This window comes from Pseudophryne corroboree, chromosome 1 (genome assembly GCF_028390025.1).
Source record: "Pseudophryne corroboree isolate aPseCor3 chromosome 1, aPseCor3.hap2, whole genome shotgun sequence".
NCBI classification, from domain to species: domain Eukaryota; kingdom Metazoa; phylum Chordata; class Amphibia; order Anura; family Myobatrachidae; genus Pseudophryne; species Pseudophryne corroboree.
Window position 1 is genome coordinate 594,352,261 of NC_086444.1, and position 26,559 is coordinate 594,378,819.

Genomic DNA, 26,559 nt, shown 5'->3' on the forward strand with positions numbered 1-26,559 from the left:
AGCCCCCAAGGTTTGGTTGCGCTCCCTGCCTCTCTGCATGTCACAAGTAGTGTGTGTCCCCTGCGCCCCGCCGTGTCAGGGCGCCCTCATCAAGGCGGCGGCGTCACCCCTGCATTCATCAGATGCCCAGTGTATGTCCTATGTATGCCCAGTGTATGACCTATGTCCAATATAAAACATGGCATCTTCATATTAGGGAAGAGGAAGGGGGTGGGGCTGACGGTAGTCCATTTCTGTAATGGGATGAACTGATGGCGATAACAATATTAATTTATAACACTATCCAAGAGACAGGCGTTATTAGTAATTTCACTATAAACATTTTATACTACTGATAGACATATAGGCATGACAAGCCAGCTTTAGTTTGACACCGGACATCGTAATTCCATAATACTGTATATGAGTGAAAAACACAGATTTTCTGAATGATGTTAACACTCGGTGTAACTGTATAGTGGACTTGAAAGACACAGCTGTCTATTACCATGCTGAAATAGCCTAATCCTCATGAAGGCCAGACACATACGCTGACCAACGATTATGAAAAGCATTGATGGGACAAAAATATTGATAATAAACATAGATATAAGGAGGTAATATGACCATCACTAGGTATATAGCAATTAAGTAAAATAAAAATGAAACAGATTTAATGACCCAAAATTTATTTAACTGTATTATATTGGAATATCTCCTAACTTGTTACTTGCTTAAATATCAGACTCCATTAAACTCCAAACGATAACATAATTTAACACGTATGTACTAACGATCCAAATATTATATAAAAGTACAAACTTATAAACATTAAAGATTATGAAAAATAGAACATAAAATTGCTGCCATTCTCAATGAAAAACCAGTCTTCGAAAATACACAAAAAAGGTAAAATATATACATATATATATATATATATATATTTATTTAAAATTTGAAGTGTATAAGTTATTTTTTCAGATTATGTGCGATGCCTCTCAGAAAGGTCATGGTGTCCACTGAATCCCTGGTGCGTATACATGCCTCCAATGCCCTTTTTTTTATTTCAGTGGATTTACGTGGAGGTGTTCTTGCCACATTTGCAATAACTCTTTGGAATTAGATTTCAGTATTGCGCTGCTCCTTAATGATATAGGTAATCAGATGATATACTCCTAGTTTTCTTTGGCCCAGAACAGTGTTCCATTTCCTATGCCATGCCTCCAGTTTATTTTGAGTACAGGGTATACCATATTGATTATTTTCAGCGACCGACCAAAGTGAGTGTTAGGGTCTCCTGCCCTGTGCTGCCATGTCGTCATGGCAACCGGAGACAAGTGCTAGCGGAGTAACCTGAGCGCAGCTGATACTCCGGTTCGGGTCTTTTGCTGTGCAGTGGTTACAGGCTCTGTGCACGGCAGGGGATCCGGTGCTGGTTTTTGTGCTCACAGTCTGTGAGGTCTGAGTGGGGCGTGGACAGCACCTGCTTTATAAGGCCTCTTCTCAGGTTAAGCAGATGCTGCTGAATCTTTGTTGGTTAGTCAGTTCCTGAAAGTTAGCCAGTACTGTGTAGCTTTGTATTTGTTTGTTGCTTACTGCAAATAGGCCTGGGGATTTGGTATTACACTCTGCCAATCCAGACCTAGCAGTAAGACTGGAGTCAGTCGTTTAGCTTGCTGGGGTTCTGTTACTACTCTGTGAACTTAGCAAGTTTGCGGCTGTATTCTAAGACTTGTCTGCTTAAATCCTGTCTCACTGTGCAAGGTGTCAGGGGTCAGTTTAGTGGCAGTAAGCTGAACCTGTGCACTGCAAGTGAGAATTAGGATTGTGGAGACTCTCCTTGTGTCTATCATTCCATCTCTGACCAAGGAGTTTACTGCCACACCCGTTGGTAACCCTTTAGGGTTTTGCTGTTGCCCTTAGCAACAGCATTTCGGGTTCTCTACGTATTAAAACACAACATCTAGGGCAGTACGGATGGTGTAATGGTTAGCATTACTGCCTCACAGCACTGAGGTCATGGGTTCGATTCCCACCATGGCCCAACTGTGTGGAGTTTGTATATTCTCCCCGTACTTGCGTGGGTTTCCTCCGGGTACTCCGGTTTCCTCCCACAATCCAAAAATATACTGGTAGGTTAATTGGATCCCAACAAAATTAACCCTAGCATGAATGTGTGTGCGTGTACATGTGGTAGGGAATATAGATTGTAAGCTCCACTGGGGCAGGGACTGATGTGAATGGCCAAATATTCTCTGGAAAGCGCTGCGGAATATGTGCGCGCTATATAAATAACTGGTAATAAATAAATAAATAATAAATAAATAACATCTTGCTTTTCCCATCTGAGCATTACTAATACTAGGGAGACACCCAGTTCCTTAGCCTCTGGGCTTCTCTGTTTACTTTGTGTGTATTTTGTTACCCTATCACATTCTGTGTACGTAATGTCATATTCCCCAGTCTGTCTGTGAGTCCATTTGTTTTGCATACCTATCCGTTCAGACACCAGTACATTCCTGCAGGCACTGGTGTGCATAACATATTCAGCAGCCTAATACTCAAAATACGTTGCAACAGGTGGTCGATCAGGTGCAGGTCCTGACTCGACAATTTAATGATTTGTCCATTAAAATGCACACCTCCCAGGCCGCTGGCGGAGCTCCCGCAGCAGCAGCACCTGCAGGGGTTAAGGAGCCGAAAGTAAATCTCCCGGATCGTTTTTCTGGAGATCGCTCGCAGTTCTTTTGTTTCAAGGAGAGCTGCAAGCTATACTTCCGGCTTAGGCCTCAGTCTTCTGGGTCGGAGATTCAGCGGGTGGGCATAATGATTTCCTTGCTACAAGGAGACCCACAGGTCTGGGCATATGGGTTGCAGCCTGACTGTCGGTCGCTTAAAAGTGTTGATGCTTTTTTTACGGCACTGGGCATGTTGTATGATGACCCTGACAAGACGGCCTCAGCCGAGGCTCAGATTTCGATCCTTAAGCAAGGGCGAAGGCCAGTTGAGGTTTACTGTACGGAGTTTCGGAGGTTGGCCCATGATACCCAGTGGAATGACCCAGCCCTGAGACACCAGTACCGAAGAGGTCTTTCTAACCAGATAAAGGACAAACTGGTACAATATCCCTTGCCTGATAGCTTGGATCAGCTCATGCAGTTATCCATCCGGGTGGATAGACGGCTGAGAGAGCGTAGGCTTGAAAGGGAGACTGAGGTTTCCTTCTTTCCCAAGGGAACCTCAGACTCTGAGGAATTTTCCGAGGAGCCTATGCAGATTGGGGCTACCCGCCTCTCCTCGCGTGAGAAGACGCGGCGGAGACAGCAGGGGTTGTGTTTGTACTGTGGGAATAAAGGTCATGTGGTAGTATCATGCCCAGAAAAGCCGGAAAACTTCAGGGCTTGAGGGTGATGGGAAATATCCTGTCAGGCCAGAAGTCAGAATTTCCCAAGAAGACTTGTATCATTCCGGTGACCTTGAAGATCCTCGGTCAAACTGTCAAGACTGAGGCCTTTGTGGACAGTGGGGCCGACGGGGTTTTTATGGACCGCCAATTCGCCCTGAAACACTCTGTTCCCTTAGTACCCTTGGCATCGGAAATTGAGATTTGTGGGTTAAACGGGGAACCATTATCCCAAGGTAAAATTACCTCTTGCACTAGCCAGATTTCTTTGTTTATTGGAGCCACACACTCTGAAAAATTGTCCTTTTATGTGACTGTCTGTACTTTTGCCCCATTGGTGTTGGGGTTACCCTGGTTAAGGGTCCACAATCCTCAATTTGACTGGGTCTCTGGGGAGATTCTTTGTTGGGGTACTGATTGTTTCAGGAGTTGCTTGAGCCTTCCAGTCAGGCTCTCGCAGCTAAGTTTGCCAGGATTGCCAGGGTGTTATGCAGATTTTGCGGACGTGTTCTCCAAAAAAGTTGCAGAGGTACTACCTCCCCATCGCCCCTATGACTGTGCCATTGATTTGTTGCCAAATGCTAAGCTTCCCAAGAGCAGGTTGTACTCCCTGTCACGTCCTGAGACTCAGGCTATGGCAGAGTACATTCAGGAGAACTTGGCTAAGGGATTTATCAGACCTTCACAGTCTCCAGTTGGGTCGGGGTTCTTCTTCGTGGGTAAAAAGGACGGTTCATTGCGACCCTGCATCGACTTCAGGGAATTGAACCGTATCACGATTAAAAACTCATACCCACTGCCTCTCATTTCGGTCTTGTTTGACCAGCTTCGTACTGCCACCATTTTTTCTAAGATTGACCTACGCGGTGCGTACAATCTAATCCGAATAAGAGAGGGGGATGAATGGAAGACTGCCTTTAATACCCACTCAGGGCATTATGAATATTTGGTGATGCCTTTTGGGCTCTGTAATGCCCCGGCAGTCTTCCAGGATTTCATGAATGATGTGCTCAGGGAATATTTGGATAGATTCTTAGTTGTATACTTAGATGACATCCTAATCTTCTCCCATTCCCTGGAGGAACATCGGAAGCATGTACGCTTAGTCCTCCAGAAACTCAGAGACCACCGGCTTGGGGCGAAGCTGGAGAAGTGCGAATTTGAAGTTCAGCAAATCGCATTTCTAGGATATATTATCTCCCCAGAAGGTTTCCAAATGGAGGGTTCCAAGGTACAGGCAGTCCTGGATTGGGTGCAGCCCACTAGTTTGAAGGCGCTTCAGCGTTTCATGGGCTTTGCGAATTTTTATAGACGATTTATCGCTGGATTTTCGTCTATAGTGGCGCCCTTGGTGGCACTCACTAAGAAAGGGGCAGATGTTGCTCACTGGTCTTGTGAGTAAAGCGGCTTTTGCCCGTCTCAAAAGGGCATTTGTTTCGGCCAAGGTGCTGCGACACCCAGATCCAGAGCGTCCTTTTGTGGTGGAGGTGGATGCCTCTGAGATGGGTATTGGGGCAGTGCTTTCTCAGATGGGAGTGTCTGATAATCGCCTTCATCCCTGTGCTTACTTTTCCCGTAAATTTTCGCCTGCCGAGATGAATTATGACGTGGGTAACCGGGAATTGTTGGCTATTAAGGATGCACTCGAGGAGTGGAGACACTGGCTTGAGGGGGCTAAGTTTGTGGTCTCAATTCTCACCGACCATAAGAATCTGGCATATTTAGAGTCAGCGAAGCGTCTCAATGCCAGGCAGGCACGATGGGCTTTGTTTTTTGCTCGCTTTAATTTTTTGATAACATATCGCCCTGGGTCAAAAAACATCAAGGCTGATGCGCTCTCGCTGAGTTTTGCTCCAATCCAGGAGACCACCGAGGAGCCGTTGCCCATTGTGTCCCCATCATGTATTAAAGTGGGCATTACCCAGGACCTCTTATCATTAGTCCTTAGAGCACAGGAGCAGGCTCCTCCAGACCTTCCGGTAGGTCTTTTGTTTGTGCCTCCTAGGTTAAGACAGCGAGTGTTCCTGGAATTCCATGCCAAGAAGTCGGCAGGTCACCCGGGTATTGCCAGAACTCGGGAGTTGCTATCTAGGGCGGTGTGGTGGCCCTCGGTGGCTAAGGATGTGGATCAGTGGGTTCGGGCATGTGACATCTGTGCCCGAAATAAGACTCCTAGAGGGGTTCCTGTTGGCCCATTACATCCACTCTCTATCCCATCTAAGCCATGGACCCACATTTCAATGGATTTTGTGGTGGACTTGCCCAAATCCTCGGGGATGACAGCCATCTGGGTTGTCGTTGACAGGTTTTCGAAGATGGCGCACTTCGTTCCACTGGTTGGGCTGCCATCGGCCAGACGCCTGTCTGAATTATTTATGCTGCATGTTGTGCGTCTCCCCGGGTTGCCACTTGATGTGGTCTCTGACCGCGGATCCCAGTTTGTAGCCAAATTCTGGAGGGCATTTTGTTCCGATCTCCAGATTTCTGTCAGCTTGTCGTCAGGCTACCATCCGCAGTCTAATGGGCAGACTGAAAGGGTGAACCAGTCCTTGGAGCAGTTCCTCAGGTGTTATGTCTCCAAGTGTCAGACTGACTGGGTTGCTCATCTGTCCATGGCGGAGTTTGCCTAAAACAACGCGGCTCACTCTGCTACAGGGATCTCTCCCTTCCTTTGTGTGTATGGGCATCATCCTAAGGCCAATTCTTTTGACCCCCTGGACTCCACGCCTGGTGGTTCCTCTGTGGTTTCGGTCCTTAGAGGTATTTGGCGGAAAGTGAAGAAAGCCCTTGTGTCTGTGTCATTAGTGACCAAAAGAGATTTTGATAAGCGGAAAAGACCCTGCAGCTTCAAATTAGGAGACTTCGTCTGGTTGTCTACCAAGAATTTGAAGTTGAGACAGCCATCTCATAAGTTAGGCCCCCGGTTCATCGGCCCTTATAAGATCACCAGGGTTATCAATCCGGTGGCATTTCAGTTAGATCTGCCCCGTTCTTTGGGTATCAATAAAACATTTCATTGTTCCCTTTTAAAACGGGCGATTAGTAATCCTTCTTCCAGTGGAAGACCCTCCCCTCTTCTGATACGTGGCCAGAGGGAGTTTGTTGTTGAAAGGATTCTTGACTCCAAGATGGTTCGGGGTCGGCTGTCATTTTTGGTGCACTGGAAGGGGTATGGCCCGGAGGAGCGGTCGTGGGTGCGCAGTTGTGATCTTCATGCCCCCAGACTGATACGCTCTTTCTTCTCGCAGTTCCCCGATAAACCCGGTGGTAGGGGTTCTTTGACCCCTCGTCAGAGGGGGGGTACTGTTAGGGTCTCCTGCCCTGTGCTGCCATGTCGTCATGGCAACCGGGAGACAAGTGCTAGCGGAGTAACCTGAGCGCAGCTGATACTCCGGTTCGGGTCTTTTGCTGTGCAGTGGTTACAGGCTCTGTGCACGGCAGGGGATCCGGTGCTGGTTTTTGTGCTCACAGTCTGTGAGGTCTGAGTGGGGCGTGGACAGCACCTGCTTTATAAAGCCTCTTCTCAGGTTAAGCAGATGCTGCTGAATCTTTGTTGGTTAGTCAGTTCCTGAAAGTTAGCCAGTACTGTGTAGCTTTGTATTTGTTTGTTGCTTACTGCAAATAGGCCTGGGGATTTGGTATTACACTCTGCCAATCCAGACCTAGCAGTAAGACTGGAGTCAGTCGTTTAGCTTGCTGGGGTTCTGTTACTACTCTGTGAACTTAGCAAGTTTGCGGCTGTATTCTAAGACTTGTCTGCTTAAATCCTGTCTCACTGTGCAAGGTGTCAGGGGTCAGTTTAGTGGCAGTAAGCTGAACCTGTGCACTGCAAGTGAGAATTAGGATTGTGGAGACTCTCCTTGTGTCTATCATTCCATCTCTGACCAAGGAGTTTACTGCCACACCCGTTGGTAACCCTTTAGGGTTTTGCTGTTGCCCTTAGCAACAGCATTTCGGGTTCTCTACGTATTAAAACACAACATCTTGCTTTTCCCATCTGAGCATTACTAATACTAGGGAGACACCCAGTTCCTTAGCCTCTGGGCTTCTCTGTTTACTTTGTGTGTATTTTGTTACCCTATCACCTTCTGTGTACGTAATGTCATATTCCCCAGTCTGTCTGTGAGTCCATTTGTTTTGCATACCTATCCGTTCAGACACCAGTACATTCCTGCAGGCACTGGTGTGCATAACAGTGAGGGGGGATAAGAAGGAGGAACTCTCGATGATTTGCTCCTTGTCCCAGTTCGACTTTTCCCAAGGACATAGTTTTCCTCAAAATATTGAATCACTGGGGAAGCAATACTGGGCATATTAGCTTTTACTTCCAAAAAAGCTGCAGGTATCTCGCTGTCATGTAAGAATGCCAAAGCCTGTAACAATCTCATTTGGTTACAGAATTCAGTCAGCTCCATATTGGTCAACTAAACCAGCGCTTTGTATGCATTTCCAAATGTTCTGTGATAAATGAAAAAGGCAGCATTTATGCACACTGCCTGCAAATTCCATTTTTGAAGCATTTATTGCTGCTAATTCAAAATCTGTAAGTATATACTGGGGAGTGAGCTGTATATCGTTATCCTCGGCATAATCTTGTAAGTCTGAAAAAAATTGTTTATAACACTCCTCGCTCTTACTGGATAGTAACCCATAAACAAGGGGGAGAAATCTTTGCGTCGATTGATCAGTCCCGACCACAGCATGTATGGTGTACAATTGCCTGAACATGGTTGGACACGTCTTAAAAGTGCCGTCCATTACCCAGTATGGGGCTTCATGTAATTTTATAATGTTTTCCTTGGTTGTAAAAATTAAAATCCGATTATCTGAGAATGATGAGTCTTTCACAAGAAAAGGTTCACCATCAATGTCCTTTAAATGGTTGGGAACATTTAGATCATGTAATGTTGTAGCTTCCGCTGGCATACCTTCCATTCTCGCACGCTTAACAATTTGTCTTAGAGCATCTCGATTTGGCATAGATGCAGCACTCGTTGATGGCATGTTGGAGGTCACTGTATGAATTATTTGAGCGGGTGTTTCAGCTGTATCTCTAGCACGTTGCTTTAATTCTGCTTTTGCAAAAGCTATGTCGGTTTGTTCAGCACATGGGGCGTGATTGTGTTCTCCGTGAGATCTCACAACGGGTGTCCCGAATTCGATTGTGCTGGCATATGAGGAACAAAATCCACTTTTTTTCTCCACGCAGTTCCAATAACATACATCTCCACGTTGTTTGTTTTTTTGCAAACAAATATCCCTGTATATTTAAAAGCATACCTCCTTTCTTAGAGGGTACAAGTTTGCATGGTATGTTTGGTAGTTGCTGCTGTTGCTGTGCCATTTTTCAAAATAATTTTGGAATAGAGGGCGAGAGATGCAGCTCCAGAGATGAAAAATTTGAATTAAATGGCGCCTAGGGCTGGGGGAGGGGCTACAGGTCAGAGCCTTACCCCCTCTGCTGGACTTCCCCACCGGGTACTGCTGAGCCTATACCAAATGTATATTAGAAAATCCGACCTGTGCCCCTTTCCCTATGCATATACCCCATAGTAGGGTACCTGCCCCATGATTTGTGATCTCAAATAATCATAGATCGACAGCAACTAGATTGACAAGGTAAATGTCAGGCACAAGTTCGATCGAAACTGACTAACATTACGGTGCTCCAGCAAATGCCAGGGCCCACCAACCTGCAGTCATACATTAGAATGGATGGGCACCCCCAGTCACACTCCCGCACCCCTTCTCCTCCAGGTCCCCCTACCCGGTAATTCTAGACGCCCAGACCTTGGCGCCTCTTCATCCCATTAAAACATACAGGTCTAAATGAAGACGTTCCCTGACAATAGCACACACCACCGCCGCTGCTTGAAGCTGTAGCACTACAGGTCACAGCCTTCCCCTCACTCACTGTACTCCAGCAAATGCTGTTGTAGGAAGGATAATGTCAGTTCGGCAGCATAAAAGCAAACATGTTGCCTGCTGTGCATTGTATAGTATTCTGGAAATAATTGTGTTTTTGCTGACACTTGTAGTTCGACAAGACTACCCGACTACACCCAGACCCCGCTGCACATCTAGACCTGGGCTCATCCCCACGGCGGGTGACAGTTACAACTGGGGTCCGGCGGGTGGCGTCCTGGCCTAGACGCCTAGGAATTTGACGGGTGTACATAGGGAGGGAAGCATGGATAATGTCAGTTCGGCAGCATAAAAACAAACATGTTGCCTGCTGTGCATTGTATAGTTGTAACTTGTAGTTCGACAGGACTACCCGACTACACCCAGACCCCGCTGCACATCTAGACCTGGGCTCATCCCCACGGCAGGTGACAGTTACAACTGGGGTCCGGCGGGTGGCATCCTGGCCTAGACGCCTAGGAATTTGACGGGTGTACATAGGGAGGGAAGCATGGATAATGTCAGTTCGGCAGCATATAAACAAACATGTTGCCTGCTGTGCATTGTATAGTATTCTGGAAATGAGTGTGTTTTTGCTGACACTTGTAGTTCGACAGGACTACCCGACTACACCCAGACCCCGCTGCACATCTAGACCTGGGCTCATCCCCACGGCGGGTGACAGTTACAACTGGGGTCCGGCGGGTGGCGTCCTGGCCTAGACGCCTAGGAATTTGACGGGTGTACATAGGGAGGGAAGCATGGATAATGTCAGTTCGGCAGCATAAAAACAAACACGTTGCCTGCTGTGCATTGTATAGTTGTAACTTGTAGTTCGACAGGACTACCCGACTACACCCAGACCCCGCTGCACATCTAGACCTGGGCTCATCCCCACGGCAGGTGACAGTTACAACTGGGGTCCAGCGGGTGGCGTCCTGGCCTAGACGCCTAGGAATTTGACGGGTGTACATAGGGAGGGAAGCATGGATAATGTCAGTTCGGCAGCATATAAACAAACATGTTGCCTGCTGTGCATTGTATAGTATTCTGGAAATGAGTGTGTTTTTGCTGACACTTGTAGTTCGACAGGACTATCCGACTACACCCAGACCTCGCTGCACATCTAGACCTGGGCTCATCCCCACGGTGGGTGACAGTTACAACTGGGGTCCGGCGGGTGGCGTCCTGGCATAGACCCGGTTGTATCAACGACGAGATGCGTCTATGTTTAGACGGTAGCGCTAGTTAATATGCCGCCTAACACCATTGCGACACACAGTCCATATTTTATTTACCCATGAATCACTACAGCAATAAACTTTGAATATCAAATGTCCACACCCTCCTGTTGACATATTTACTTTGATCAATATATTTCCTGTGAAATTTCCTGCCCACTTCCTGTGGTGACATTTTTCAATCCAATCACATCATACCATTTCAAATAATGCCATAGTTAAATTTTTGCCACACTTTTTGTAATTTTAAATATCCTTGTCACGCCCTTCCTTATCCGCCATTTTCCGTCCCCTGATATTGAGCGTGGCAGACTTAGGGAATTGGCTTCTGGCTGATGAGAATCGGTTGCTGTCTGAGGCACCCCGCTGATGTCCGGCTGCTGTTTGATCATCACCCTTGACCGCCTGCGATCTACATTCTTCATTGTTTATTTCATTGTTCCTGAAAAGAAGTTTGAGCAAAGAACCGTCCTTGAAAACTCAAAGCCCGTCCTAACGTAAATATGCATTTGTCTATATGGGGTATATTCAATAGAAGTCCTATCCATTTCCTACTGTACATTCTTTTTAAAAAAAAGTCTTATAGAGATGCTGAAGCAGAGATGGGGAGAGACGTGGGAAGATGGGGAGAACCGCGCTACAGCAGCGTAGCAAGAGGATGTGTCACGCGTCCACCCGTCTCAAGCAAGTGATGTCTCGCTTGCTGGAGCCGGGTGGAAGCTTCTGTGAGCGATGGCTGTGACACCCCCCCCCCCCCCCCCCAGATTTATCATGCTAATCTCAACTGTTATGTAGATTACTTGCGAAGATAATAAGAGTTTGAATGATATTGGAGCAGCATTTACATCGGTTACTATAATGGTGCTGCTTGTATAACTGTTAGTAGATTTATTTTTTTATTAAATACATTTATGGTGCAACATGTCTAAATAGTACTGTAGTGGTGCTTTTATAGTAAGTTACTAGATATGAAAGTGCTTCATTTACAAACGGGACAATTTAAAAAATAGACAGATTAAATGGAGCTGCATGTCTATCAGGTACTATAGTGTTGCAATTATTTCAAATAGATAAATGGTGCAGCATGTTTAAAAGGTAGTATAGTGGTGCTTTTATTTTGAATATATTGATATTATGGTGCAGCATGTGTAAATGGTACTATAGAGGTGGTTATTTTTATCGTGATAATAGCTGCTAGCAGGGACGTGCAGTCAGGGGAGGCAGTGCCTCCCCTGTCCTAATGTTTAAAATAATAAAAAGAAGATATTTATAACAGAGTCTGTGATAAATATATTCTTTTATTATTTTAATAATCTCCCCCCGTGAAAATGTTAGGCTGGGAGGCAGCAGGAGAGGTGCCTCCCGCACCTAACATTAAAGTCCGGGCAGCGGGGGGCGGGCAGGGGGCGGTGCGCTGCAATGAGCTGTGAAAGCCCATTGAAAAAGAACGGGGAATCCGCACCTTTACTGATGCCTTAATGACAGGGGCGTGCATTCAGCCCCGATGAATGCACGCCCCTGTCATTCCCTTAGATGTGATTGGCTGTCCAATCACTAGTGATCCCCCTTTCCCGGCTGCAGCAGGCGCCGTGGGCTGTGTGGGCGGCCGCTGCAGCCGGCGCCGCTGAATGACACTAGAGGTCATAATTGACCCCTAGTGTCTGAGCGGCGGTACAGTGGGAGAGACGTCATGATTCATGACGTTCCTCCCGTAGTACAGCAGAGAGGAGCCGGCGGAGGGAGACGGAGGCAGCGCTGCAGGAGCGGTAAGTATGTGTGTGTGTGTGTGTGTGTGTTTTCTCTTTTTATGTGTGTGTGTTTGAGGCACAGCAACAGGGGCACAGTACAAGGGGGCAGCTACAGGGGCAAAACTACAAGGGGCACAGTACAAGGGGGCAGCTACAGGGGCACAACTACAAGGGGCGCAGTACAAGGGGGCAGCTACAGGGGCACAACTACAAGGGGCACAGTACAAGTGGCGCAGCTACAGGGCACAATTACAAGGGGCACAGTACAAGGGGCGCAGCTACAGGGGCACTACTACAAGGGGCGCAGTACAAGGGGGCAGCTACAGGGGCACAACTACAAGGGGCACAGTACAAGTGGCGCAGCTACAGGGCACAATTACAAGGGGCACAGTACAAGGGGCGCAGCTACAGGGGCACTACTACAAGGGGCACAGTACAAGGGGCGCAGCTACAGGGGCATAACTACAAGGGGCACAGTACAAGGGGGCAGCTACAGGGGCACAACTACAAGGGGCGCAGTACAAGGGGGCAGCTACAGGGGCACAACTACAAGGGGCACAGTACAAGTGGCGCAGCTACAGGGCACAATTACAAGGGGCACAGTACAAGGGGAGCAGCTACAGGGGCACTACTACAAGGGGCACAGTACAAGGGGCGCAGCTACAGGGGCACAACTACAAGGGGCGCAGTACAAGGGGGCAGCTACAGGGGCACAGTACAAGTGGCGCAGCTACAGGGCACAATACAAGGGGCGCAGCTACAGGGGCACTACTACAAGGGGCACAGTACAAGGGGCGCAGCTACAGGGGCATAACTACAAGGGGCACAGTACAAGGGGGCAGCTGCAGGGGCACAACTACAAGGGGCGCAGTACAAGGGGGCAGCTACAGGGGCACAACTACAAGGGGCACAGTACAAGTGGCGCAGCTACAGGGCACAATTACAAGGGGCACAGTACAAAGGGCGCAGCTACAGGGGCACTACTACAAGGGGCACAGTACAAGGGGCGCAGCTACAGGGGCATAACTACAAGGGGCGAACGTCTTCCCGCGTCAGTGAGGGCATAATATTCATTCATTCGTTTGTAAGTATAATTTTCATTTTTATAGGTACCCCTTTTGGATTCTACTGGACAAGTGGGCGTGACCGGCGTGGGATGTAGGTATGTAATCTCTCTCATTTTTACAGGAACCACCTATTGGATTCTACATGGACAAGTGGACGTGACCGGCGTGGGATGTAGGTAAGTATGTGTGAGTGTGTAAGTGTGGTTTAATAAATTTTAACTTTCACGGTGTGTGTTGTGTTTTTATTTGGGTATTTTTTGTTTTTGTCGAACTACAGGTACCAGCGGGCCCGTTATTTCCCCGCATGCTGGTACTTGATGTTCTCCAAGTACCAGCAAGCGGGGGAGGCTTGCTGGGCCTTGTAGCTCCACAACAAAAAACAATATATTTATTTTTTTTACACACTTATGGCTATCAGCCTGGCACCCACCGCCCAGGGGTGTTGGGGACAGCCTCGGGCTTCTCCCCTGGCCCTTGGGTGCCTGGAGGGGGGGGGGACCCCTTGATTTAAGGGGTCCCCACTCCTCCAGGGAACCCCGGCCAGGGGTGACTAGTTGGGGGGGTAATGCCACGGCCGCAGGGACCTACATAAATGTGTCCCGCGGCTGTGGCATTATGTCCCTGGCTAGTGGAGCCCGGTGCTGGTTTTAAAAATACGGGGGACCCCTACATCTTTTGTCCCCCGTATTTTTGGAACCAGGACCGGTCTAAGAGCCCGGTGCTGGTTGTCTAAATACGGGGAACCTCTGTCCAATTTTTTCCCAGTATTTAAACAACCAGGACCGGCTCAAAGAGCCCGAGGCTGGTTATGCTTAGGAGGGGGGACCTCACACATTTTTTTTAAACATTTTTTAACCCATTAAGACCCTTCTCCATTAAGTTAATGGAAGCCCTGGACAACAAAATTGCATTCATGTCCTCCTCCCACTCCCTTCCCAGTCCCAAACACTCATTTTTATTTTTTTTCTATAAAAATGTACAATATATCACAAGTATGATGAGAGGGAGGCAGCGGGCATTGGCGGCATCGGACTGAGATGCAAATTAGTGGCGGAGGGCTGGGTCAGTTGATGGTAGGTAAGTTTGTAAGCCATTGGCGGTGGCAGCAGCCACTGGCTCAGAGGCAGTAGCGGGCATTGGCTCGGTAGCGATAGGGGTCATCGACAGGATCCGGTGGACATTATGGCTGTAGTGCCTCACCAGACACTGACCTCACTGCACGCCACTGGCTGCTAGGTTATTATGGTCAATATCAACATTTCCACAAATTTAAATAATTATCCAAATATACCCGTCACATATTATGTGTTTAACTGTATTTGATCCTCGCTTGTACCTCATACTGTCTGTAAACCACATGGCCCTCATTCCGAGTTGATCGGTCGCAAGGCGAATTTAGCAGAGTTACACACGCTAAGCCGCCGCCTACTGGGAGTGAATCTTAGCTTCTTAAAATTGCGACCGATGTATTCGCAATAATGCGATTACTAACTACTTAGCAGTTTCAGAGTAGCTTCAGACTTACTCTGCCTGTGCGATCATTTCAGTGCTTGTCGTTCCTGGTTGACGTCACAAACACACCCAGCGTTCGCCCAGGCACTCCCACCGTTTCTCCGGCCACTCCTGCGTTTTTTCCGGAAACGGTAGCGTTTTCAGCCACACGCCCCTGAAACGCCGTGTTTCCGCCCAGTAACACCCATTTCCTGTCAATCACATTACGATCGCCGGAGCGAAGAAAAAGCCGTGAGTAAAAATACTTTCTTCATAGTAAAGTTACTTGGCGCAGTCGCAGTGCGAACATTGCGCATGCGTACTAAGCGGATTTTCACTGCGATGCGATGAAAAATACCGAGCGAACAACTCGGAATGAGGGCCCATATTCCTAATTTGGGACTAGTTTTTACATCTTTGTTCTACACTTTTAATTGATAATTAACAAAATAATTTACATATTGTAAATATGCAAATTGTATAATTTAAATAATAAGAATTTACTTACCGATAATTCTATTTCTCGTAGTCCGTAGTGGATGCTGGGGACTCAGTCAGGACCATGGGGAATAGCGGCTCCGCAGGAGACAGGGCACAAAAGTAAAAGCTTTAGGATCAGGTGGTGTGCACTGGCTCCTCCCCCTATGACCCTCCTCCAAGCCTCAGTTAGGATACTGTGCCCGGACGAGCGTACACAATAAGGAAGGATTTTGAATCCCGGGTAAGACTCATACCAGCCACACCAATCACACTGTACAACCTGTGATCTGAACCCAGTTAACAGCATGATAACAGCGGAGCCTCTGAAAAGATGGCTCACAACAATAATAACCCGATTTTTGTAACAATAACTATGTACAAGTATTGCAGACAATCCGCACTTGGGATGGGCGCCCAGCATCCACTACGGACTACGAGAAATAGAATTATCGGTAAGTAAATTCTTATTTTCTCTGACGTCCTAAGTGGATGCTGGGGACTCCGTCAGGACCATGGGGATTATACCAAAGCTCCCAAACGGGCGGGAGAGTGCGGATGACTCTGCAGCACCGAGTGAGAGAACTCCAGGTCCTCCTCAGCCAGGGTGTGCCCCTGACCAAGTAGCAGCTCGGCAAAGTTGTAAAGCCGAGACCCCTCGGGCAGCCGCCCAAGATGAGCCCACCTTCCTTGTGGAATGGGCATTTACATATTTTGGCTGTGGCAGGCCTGCCACAGAATGTGCAAGCTGAATTGTACTACACATCCAACTAGCAATCGTCTGCTTAGAAGCAAGAGCACCCAGTTTGTTGGGTGCATACAGGATAACAGCAAGTCAGTTTTCCTGACTCCAGCCGTCCTGGAAACCTATATTTTCAGGGCCCTGACAACATCTAGCAACTTGGAGTCCTCCAAGTCCCTAGTAGCCGCAGGTACCACAATAAGCTGGTTCAGGTGAAACGCTGACACCACCTTAGGGAGAAACTGGGGACGAGTCCGCAGCTCTGCCCTGTCCGAATGGACAATCAGATATGGGCTTTTGTGAGACAAAGCCGCCAATTCTGACACTCGCCTGGCCGAGGCCAGGGCCAACATCATGGTCACTTTCCATGTGAGATATTTCAAATCCACAGATTTGAGCGGTTTAAACCAATGTGATTTGAGGAATCCCAGAACTACGTTGAGATCCCACAGTGCCACTGGAGGCACAAAAGGGGGTTGTATATGCAGTACTCCCTTGACAAACTTCTGGACTTCAGGAACTGAAGCCAATTCTTTCTGGAAGAAAATCGACAGGGCCGAAATTTGAACCTTAATGGACCCCAATTTGAGGCCCATAGACACTCCTGTTTGCAGGAAATGCAGGAATCGACCGAGTTGAAATTTCTTCGTGGGGCCTTCCTGGCCTCACACCACGCAACATATTTTCGCCACATGTGGTGATAATGTTGTGCGGTCACCTCCTTCCTGGCTTTGACCAGGGTAGGAATGACCTCTTCCGGAATGCCTTTTTCCCTTAGGATCCGGCGTTCAACCGCCATGCCGTCAAACGCAGCCGCGGTAAGTCTTGGAACAGACATGGTACTTGCTGAAGCAAGTCCCTTCTTAGCGGCAGAGGCCATGAGTCCTTTGTGAGCATCTCTTGAAGTTCCGGGTACCAAGTCCTTCTTGGCCAATCCGGAGCCACGAGTATAGTTCTTACTCCTCTACGTCTTATAATTCTCAGTACCTTAAGTATGAGAAGCAGAGGAGGGAACACATACACCGACTGGTACACCCACGGTGTTACCAGAACGTCCACAGCTATTGCCTGAGGGTCTCTTGACCTGGCGCAATACCTGTCCAGTTTTTTGTTCAGGCGGGACGCCATCATGTCCACCTTTGGTCTTTCACAACGGTTCACAATCATGTGGAAGACTTCCCGATGAAGTCCCCACTCTCCCGGGTGGAGGTCGTGCTGAGGAAGTCTGCTTCCCAGTTGTCCACTCCCGGAATGAACACTGCTGACAGTGCTATCACATGATCTTCCGCCCAGCGAAGAATCCTTGCAGTTTCTGCCATTGCCCTCCTGCTTCTTGTGCCGCCCTGTCTGTTTACGTGGGCGACTGCCGTGATGTTGTCCCACTGGATCAATACCGGCTGACCTTGAAGCAGAGGTCTTGCTAAGCTTAGAGCATTGTAAATTGCTCTTAGCTCCAGTATATTTATGTGGAGAGAAGTCTCCAGACTTGATCACACTCCCTGGAAATTTTTTCCTTGTGTGACTGCTCCCCAGCCTTTCAGGCTGGCATCCGTGGTCACCAGGACCCAGTCCTGAATGCCGAATCTGTGGCCCTTTAGTAGATGAGCACTCTGCAGCCACCACAGAAGAGACACCCTTGTCCTTGGAGACAGGGTTATCCGCTGATGCATCTGAAGATGCGATCCGGACCATTTTTCCAGCAGATCCCACTGAAAAGTTCTTGCATGAAATCTGCCGAATGGAATCGCTTCGTAAGAAGCCACCATTTTTCCCAGGACCCTTGTGCAATGATGCACTGACACTTTTCCTGGTTTTAGGAGGTTCCTGACTAGCTCGGATAACTCCCTGGCTTTCTCCTCCGGGAGAAACACCTTTTTCTGGACTGTGTCCAGAATCATCCCTAGGAACAGCAGACGTGTCGTCGGAGACAGCTGCGATTTTGGAATATTTAGAATCCACCCGTGCTGTCGTAGAACTACTTGAGATAGTGCTACTCCGACCTTCAACTGTTCTCTGGACCTTGCCCTTATCAGGAGATCGTCCAAGTAAGGGATAATTAAGACGCCTTTTCTTTGAAAAAGAATCATCATTTCGGCCATTACCTTGGTAAAGACCCGGGGTGCCGTGGACAATCCAAACGGCAGCGTCTGAAACTGATAGTGACAGTTTTGTACCACGAACCTGAGGTACCCTTGGTGAGAAGGGCAAATTGGGACATGGAGGTAAGCATCCTTGATGTCCAGGGACACCATATAGTCCCCTTCTTCCTGGTTCGCTATCACTGCTCTGAGTGACTACATCTTGATTTGAACCTTTGTATGTAAGTGTTCAAATATTTCAGATTTAGAATAGGTCTCACCGAGCCGTCTGGCTTCAGTACCACAATATAGTGTGGAATAATACCCCTTTCCTTGTTGTAGGAGGGGTACTTTGATTATCACCTGCTGGGAATACAGCTTGTGAATTTTTTCCAATACTGCCTCCCTGTCGGAGGGAGACGTTGGTAAAGCAGACTTCAGGAACCTGCGAGGGGGAGACGTCTCGAATTTCCAATCTGTACCCCTGGGATACTACTTGTAGGATCCAGGGGTCCACTTGCGAGTGAGCCCACTGCGCGCTGAAACTCTTGAGACGACCCCCCACCGCACCTGAGTCCGCTTATACGGCCCCAGCGTCATGCTGAGGACTTGGCAAAAGCGGTGGAGGGCTTCTGTTCCTGGGAATGGGCTGCCTGCTGCAGTCTTCTTCCCTTTCCTCTATCCCTGGGCAGATATGACTGGCCTTTTGCCTGCTTGCCCTTATGGGGACGAAAGGACTGAGGCTGAAAAGACGGTGTCTTTTTCTGCTGAGATGTGACTTGGGGTAAAAAAGGTGGATTTTCCAGCTGTTGCCGTGGCCACCAGGTCCGATGGACCGACCCCAAATAACTCCTCCCCTTTATACGGCAATACTTCCATGTGCCGTTTGGAATCTGCATCACCTGACCACTGTCGTGTCCATAAACATCTTCTGGCAGATATGGACATCGCACTTACTCTTGATGCCAGAGTGCAAATATCCCTCTGTGCATCTCGCATATATAGAAATGCATCCTTTAAATGCTCTATAGTCAATAAAATACTGTCCCTGTCAAGGGTATCAATATTTTCAGTCAGGGAATCCGACCAAGCCACCCCAGCGCTGCACATCCAGGCTGAGGCGATCGCTGGTCGCAGTATAACACCAGTATGTGTGTATATACTTTTTAGGATATTTTCCAGCCTCCTATCAGCTGGCTCCTTGAGGGCGGCCGTATCTGGAGACGGTAACGCCACTTGTTTTGATAAGCGTGTGAGCGCCTTATCCACCCTAAGGGGTGTTTCCCAACGCGCCCTAACTTCTGGCGGGAAAGGGTATAACGCCAATAATTTTCTATCGGGGGAAACCCACGCATCATCACACACTTCATTTAATTTATCTGATTCAGGAAAAACTACAGGTAGTTTTTTCACACCCCACATAATACCCTCTTCTGTGGTACTTGTAGTATCAGAAATATGTAACACCTCCTTCATTGCCCTTAACATGTAACTTGTGGCCCAAATGGAAAATACGTTTGTTTCTTCACCGTCGACACTGGAGTCAGTGTCCGTGTCTGTGTCGACCGACTGAGGTAAATGGGCGTTTTAAAGCCCCTGACGGTGTTTGAGACGCCTGGACAGGTACTAATTGGTTTGCCGGCCGTCTCATGTGGTCAACCGACCTTGCAGCGTGTTGACATTATCACGTAATTCCCTAAATAAGCCATCCATTCCGGTGTCGACTCCCTAGAGAGTGACATCACCATTACAGGCAATTTCTCCGCCTCCTCACCAACATCGTCCTCATACATGTCGACACACACGTACCGACACACAGCACACACACAGGGAATGCTCTGATAGAGGACAGGACCCCACTAGCCCTTTGGGGAGACAGAGGGAGAGTTTGCCAGCACACACCAAAACGCTATATTATACAGGGACAACCTTATATAAGTGTTTTCCCTTATAGCATCTTAATATATAATAATATCGCCAAATAAGTGCCCCCCCTCTCTGTTTTAACCCTGTTTCTGTAGTGCAGTGCAGGGGAGAGCCTGGGAGCCTTCCTAGGAGCTGTGTAGGAAAATGGCGCTGTGTGCTGAGGAGAATAGGCCCCGCCCCCTTTTCGGCGGGCTTCTTCTCCCGTTTTTCTGACAACCTGGCAGGGGTTAAATACATCCATATAGCCCCAGGGGCTATATGTGATGTATTTTTAGCCAGCATAGGTACTTTCATTGCTGCCCAGGGCGCCCCCCCAAGCGCCCTGCACCCTCAGTGACCGTTGGTGTGAAGTGTGCTGAGAGCAATGGCGCACAGCTGCAGTGCTGTGCGCTACCTCATGAAGACTGAGAAGTCTTCAGCCGCCGATTTCTGGACCTCTTCTCTCTTCAGCATCTGCAAGGGGGTCGGCGGCGCAGCTCCGGTGACCCATCCAGGCTGTACCTGTGATCGTCCCTCTGGAGCTAGTGTCCAGTAGCCTAAGAAGCCAATCCATCCTGCACGCAGGTGAGTTCACTTCTTCTCCCCTAAGTCCCTCGTTGCAGTGAGCCTGTTGCCAGCAGGACTCACTGAAAATAAAAAACCTAACAAAACTTTTACTCTAAGCAGCTCTTTAGGAGAGCCACCTAGATTGCACCCTTCTCGGCCGGGCACAAAAACCTAACTGAGGCTTGGAGGAGGGTCATAGGGGGAGGAGCCAGTGCACACCACCTGATCCTAAAGCTTTTACTTTTGTGCCCTGTCTCCTGCGGAGCCGCTATTCCCCATGGTCCTGACGGAGTCCCCAGCATCCACTTAGGACGTCAGAGAAAATTATTTAAAATATAATATTTTTTTCAATGTAATAGAAGCACTTTGAAGAAATGGCTGCAGAGAAAAGGCGACGTTCACTATCTTCAACAGAGGAAGAGGAAACTACACCCCAACAAATGACACGGAGTGAGGATGAACAAGAAACAAGATCGCAGGAACAGGTTACTGGAGGATCACATGACGAAGAGGAATCTGCAGAGGAGGGAACAAGCACCAGGGCACCAAAATTCTCAGATGAAGAGACAGAAGCTCTGATTGATGCAGTAATTACCTTTAGCTTGCAGCTTTTTGGTCCACAAGCAACAAATGTCCACCAAAGCTTCAAGAACACAACATAGGAGAAGATAGCAAGGAATGTGTCTGTTGCTGGGAATAGAGAGCGGACAATATCAAGCTGCAAAAAAAGACTGAGAGACTGCAGGAGGGTGACCAAAAAGAAAATACAGGCTGGACAGAAACTACAGAAAGTATGGGAGAAAAAGTTTGAGAAATACTTTAGGTTGGAATAATACTTTTCAGGAACAGCTACACCTCAGGAAAGCAGCAAGACAGTCTCCACACCGAAAAAGCTTACTCCGACAAAGCTACAATCAGCAAGAAAGACATCTTCAACAGCATTGTCACATACCGAAGGTAATATATTGTTTATATAGTTCAATTGTCTTGCTTCCTGATTATTTAAATAAAATCGGTTAATGTGAGTGACTTGCTTGGCTGGTACTTTTTCACTCCAATTTTATCACTTTCCAAGCGATGATGCATCTAGCCCACAGTCTTGGTGATACAGAGACGAGGTTGTACAGTGGTCATTCTCCATCTGCACATCCGACCCTGTGTTGGGGGCTTTGCTGAGATAACAAATCAGGTTCAGAGCCCAATGTCAGTGGCTTAAAACCTTGGTGAGGTGTTTTTATTTCAACAGTTCCATATTGGATCATAAACTTGATGAAAAGAAGTTAAATACCCTTTAGGTGTGTCCCATACTTTGGTCCTCTCCTGTGCAGCTTCCATAGACCTGAATGTCAGAATTTCAATACTAGAAAATAGGATTTTGGTACTTACCAGGTAAATCCTTTTCTTTGAATCCATAGGGGGCACTGGAGTACTCTTGGGATATGGACGGGCGTAGCCGAACAAAGGCACTGAATATTCAAATTTAGGACCCTCCCCCCCCTCCATATCCCCAAGTACCTCAGTGTACTTTGCCAGTGTTTTTTACTGAGCGAACAGGATATAGAGAGGTTGACAATGGAGAATCCCTATAACATAACGGACAACCACAAAGTTGACTCGTAACCTTATTGTCAACTAAAAAGTTGACAGCTTAACCGATAGAACTTATAATTTGAACCAACCGGTGAAAATGTGTTACCATAAGCTCCTTTGAGCTTAATACCATCCAAGTTAAATTTGTTCACTAAGCTCCCTTGAGCTTAAAACAACCCAGGTAAAACTGCTCTGGGTGGGCGTCCAGTGCCCCCTATGGATTCAAAGAAAAGGATTTACCTGGTAAGTACCAAAATCCTATTTTCTTTATCATCCACTAGGGGTCACTGGAGTACTCTTGGGACGTACCAAAGCTTCCCTCGTGGGCGGGAGAGCTGTTTGATACTTGTAACAGTAGGCAGCCAAAGCTAAATGCTGATGGCGCCACCATTTATAACGAGTAAACGTGCACAAACGTGGTGCACTGAAGGCTATGTAGCCGCGTCGTAGACTCTCCACGACCCGCTGGGTCTGACATTCCCACAGAACCTGTGGAATGAACTATTACTGACGTAGGCGATTGTAACTTAGCCTTAAAGTAAGCCTGACTTGTAGTCATTATTATTCAACTGGATAATGTCTGCTGAGAAACTGGCTAACCCCAGTTTACAGTATCATATATAACAACAACGTATTCATATCACGTACTGTAGACGTTCGGTACATATATAAACGCGTAACGCGTGTACCACATTCAGAATTTTAGAATGTGCTGTCCACACAGGAACCACTATTGGTATATTGATGTGAAGAATACGAAAGCGGATTTCGTCCGAAGATCTGCTTTGTCATGAGAAAACTCAAATACGGTGGCTTGGAATACAAGGCACCCAAATATGAAAACAAACCCCTTGTCGAAGCACCATTGCCGAAGGCAAGGCTAGAAGAAAAATGTTTTCCAAAGTGAGAAACTTAATCCCCATTTGTTGAAAGGGTTCCAAAATATGAAACTGTAAGAAAATCTAAACCCAACCTCAAATCGCCTGGCGCTGTAGGTGGGATAAATAGAGTCTGAACTTTGGTGACACCTTGTAGAAAGATGTTGACAGACGCAAATAGAGGCAAACGCTTTGAAAATAAGTTTACCACACAGATACCTGCCCTCTTAGTGCAGATGAACGCAGTTTGCCATCCCATCCTGTTTAACAGAATACGGGTACTTGAAGTATGATGTTGGAAACTTCCGAGGTTTACACCCTATGTAAGCACACGAAATTTTTTTTTTTTTTTTTTTTTAGTCATGAGCTGCCTTAAGCGGCTTAGTATTTCGTGACATGGTTGGTATAACCGATACTGTAATGCTCTATTTTTTTAAGAGGGCGGTCTGAACCCTCACCCCGTCAACCGCAGCTGCGGTACATAGATAATAGGTACATAGGTAACTATGGGTAAAAGAACGTTCCCTGATGTAACAGGTTGGACGTATTATGAGCGGGCCAAGATCGTGTGCAAGTATTCCTTGAAAATTCGAGAAGCAAACTTCTCTGAAACCCATGAGATACCACCAGTATGACTGTGACGAACTGTCTTCTGATCCGTTTTGGCAACGAAGAAAGAAGCGGACAATGGTGGAGCCAGATACACGATGCTGAATGACCCCATGAATGTGATGTACACATACTGAGCTTTTGTAATTGTGGCGAGATGCCCTCATGTATACCTGAGGGTAACCCCCTTCTGTGGACTCACATATGAAACACCTCTGGATTTAATGTCCAGTTTTTAAGATCCAAACCCTGACGGTTGAGATCGCCTGTCTAACAGATGTCCACTCACGGATTGATGTCTTGACATTTTCACATAATAGCGTTCTGAGCCATTGAAGATTTGAGTTACCTACCGCCTTGCCATGTGGCTTATTGGTTCTCACTGGTTGTTGAGTATGCAACTGCCTTTGCTTTGTTTGACTGCTTAAGGGCAGCGTGAGCCAGGCATGAAAAAAAAAAAAACAAAATTACATGAAACTCACGGTTGTTCCTCTCCACAGAAATCTTTAGTAAAAAACGAAAGATTTATTTGTTATGAAGAGAAACCAGAGTCTATCCCTGGTCAGACTGAAAGCGAATCATTTATTGCATTGTAAAATGCACAGAGATGTAGGACATTTATCTATTGCATTGTAAAATGCACAGAGTTCTAGTACCTTTATCGACAGGAATCTGTCGTGTTTTAGAACCTTTGCGTTGATTTTAACTACAAATCCTGACTCTCTGTGACTGTCGTCCAGAGTATACGCACCCTTGTCCCTCTGTGGGAAACGCGATTGAAGGGTGGTGCACTAAATAGAAAACACATCTTTATTCTTAATAATTGAATACACCAATGTACCGCTAGTGTGCGTGTACTTTTGTTCTTGTTGGTGTAGTAGGTAAAAGTCTTTGATTTACCGTATTTATAATCTTACCTAGGAATTGACATCGTTTAGACAGACTTAGATGTGATTGTTTTCGAACTTAATCTGCTACCGCAGTATAACTTAGTAGCGCAAGATAGAGGAACTTTGTTGATACATAGTTCTTATGTGAGATGAGCTATTATTCCAACATCACTTTGGTAAATACCGGAAGCGATAAGCAACGGTATAAATGAAATGGTTAATGGTTGTGGCGATTTTCAAACGCTAGAACCTATGATGAAGAAACCGGACTGGGTAAATACGCATTGTGAAGATCAAATGCAATTATACAATTTTGTGGCTGCAATAAGCAAAAACTAACTGCAGAAAATCCATTTTCTAACTGTAGTAAATGACTTGCTGATTGATATTGCAACGGAGCTGTTTGAGTTTGCTCAAACAGAGGGGAATAAGTAACTTTGACTCTGTTGGCGTACTATTGCCTGGTTTATAAACCAGCAAAGACTAAATGACAACCTGCCAAACCGTTCGCCAGAAGCAGTTTTGTACTCTAAGCTGTAAATAGCTGAGACATATATGAGTTGAAGTCATGAAACCTCGCAAATGTAACATGAAAAGACGCACTTCCACAATTGTAAAAGAGGTCATCAAACCACTGGCTTGCTGACTGTAACGTCCTGTCGTTACAAGGCGTGACTGTTTCTTATAAAGGAATAAAACACCGTTACAAGTATACTGTATGCGCTAATGGCAGAATATCCTATAGGGATAAAATGCCGTTACACATATATCAAATTCAGGCGCAAACAAGCTCTGGCCTTGTCGCGCTTAACTAGAGACAATGAAAATAACCGGCGTTAGCAGAAGCTTTACAGATATACTCTGCAGCTTTTTTGAACCGTGATCGGCATGGTTTCATACATAGATTCTAGTGACCCAAATGTATCTGTGGTTTTTATAATGTTTGACAGAAACGCATATACCAATGGCGGATCGCGTCCTTTTGGAAACGATTATGTATGGTTGTCCAAAACCCCGCACTATCTGAATGCTGGACTAATGTACCCTTCTCACTTGTAGTTATCGGTGTGAGATTTGACATAGAATCGTGCATTAAATTATAAGACTAGTGAAATAAACACTCTGGTACCCAAAGGAAAATTGTCACTTTGGAAAGATTGTCTTTTGTTAGCGCTGGCGGAGTTATTCTGAGACTCCGATTACCGCTGTTTTAATTTGAATTGCCAATGTTAACATTTTTAGTCTGCACTAGAGCCTTATTTGCTATGTAGACAGACATCATAATAGGCAACAGACAGACACTTGCACGACTTAATAACATTATTATATGGCATATATATCTATATATATATGTTATTGCTGAACAGCATATTTATTAGGAAACTAAAGTGTTCTTTATGTGAAAAGCAGTTCACATAGGCATGAAACCCGAACCAAATTCCTACTAACACCCCTGCGCCTTCTGGTGGCTTAAAGATGTAGGGCAGGAATGTTCTAGATTATCCTGAACTAAAAATTCCCACTAACACCCCTGCGCCTCCTTGTGGAGTAGAGGTGTATGGTCTGGAATTATAACTGGAAAACCAGCAATGATTAAAATGGCCGTCATGCCATGCTTTCACAGAAAATCACAGTACAGGTTACTTGCTGCAGTTTTAATATAGGCTTAATAGCCTATTATACAGTTACTATGCTTAATAGCCTATTATACAGTGATAACCCAGGTGTAGGATACAGTAAAATATATGCATTTAGTCAATTAATATGAGCACTGCCTGCAGTGTATTTATCTTGCAACCTTAACCAAAAATAACAGAAAACATGGTTAAACGTGCAATAGGTTATGCCACTGCTAACCCATGGCCAGCCAAAGCCTCATATATATATTATATATATATACAAAGTGTTTACACATATAATCACAGTTCATGCTGATATTATAGACAGTTCTGCCAGCAAAAGCTTCATTATATATTATATATATAAAACG

The 26,559-nt window shown here is 46.6% G+C and overlaps 1 protein-coding gene and 1 non-coding gene across 2 annotated transcripts in view; both read right to left on the bottom strand.

Annotated features, from left to right (window-relative positions):
• The window catches only part of LOC134900736 (uncharacterized), a 245,404-nt gene that overhangs the window by 102,413 nt on the left and 116,432 nt on the right, over positions 1 to 26,559 (bottom strand). The gene's annotated exons all lie outside the window — the stretch shown is intronic.
• On the bottom strand, positions 24,121 to 24,233 carry LOC134932263 (U5 spliceosomal RNA). The gene has a single exon (XR_010179289.1). It is a non-coding gene; the product is annotated as a U5 spliceosomal RNA (small nuclear RNA).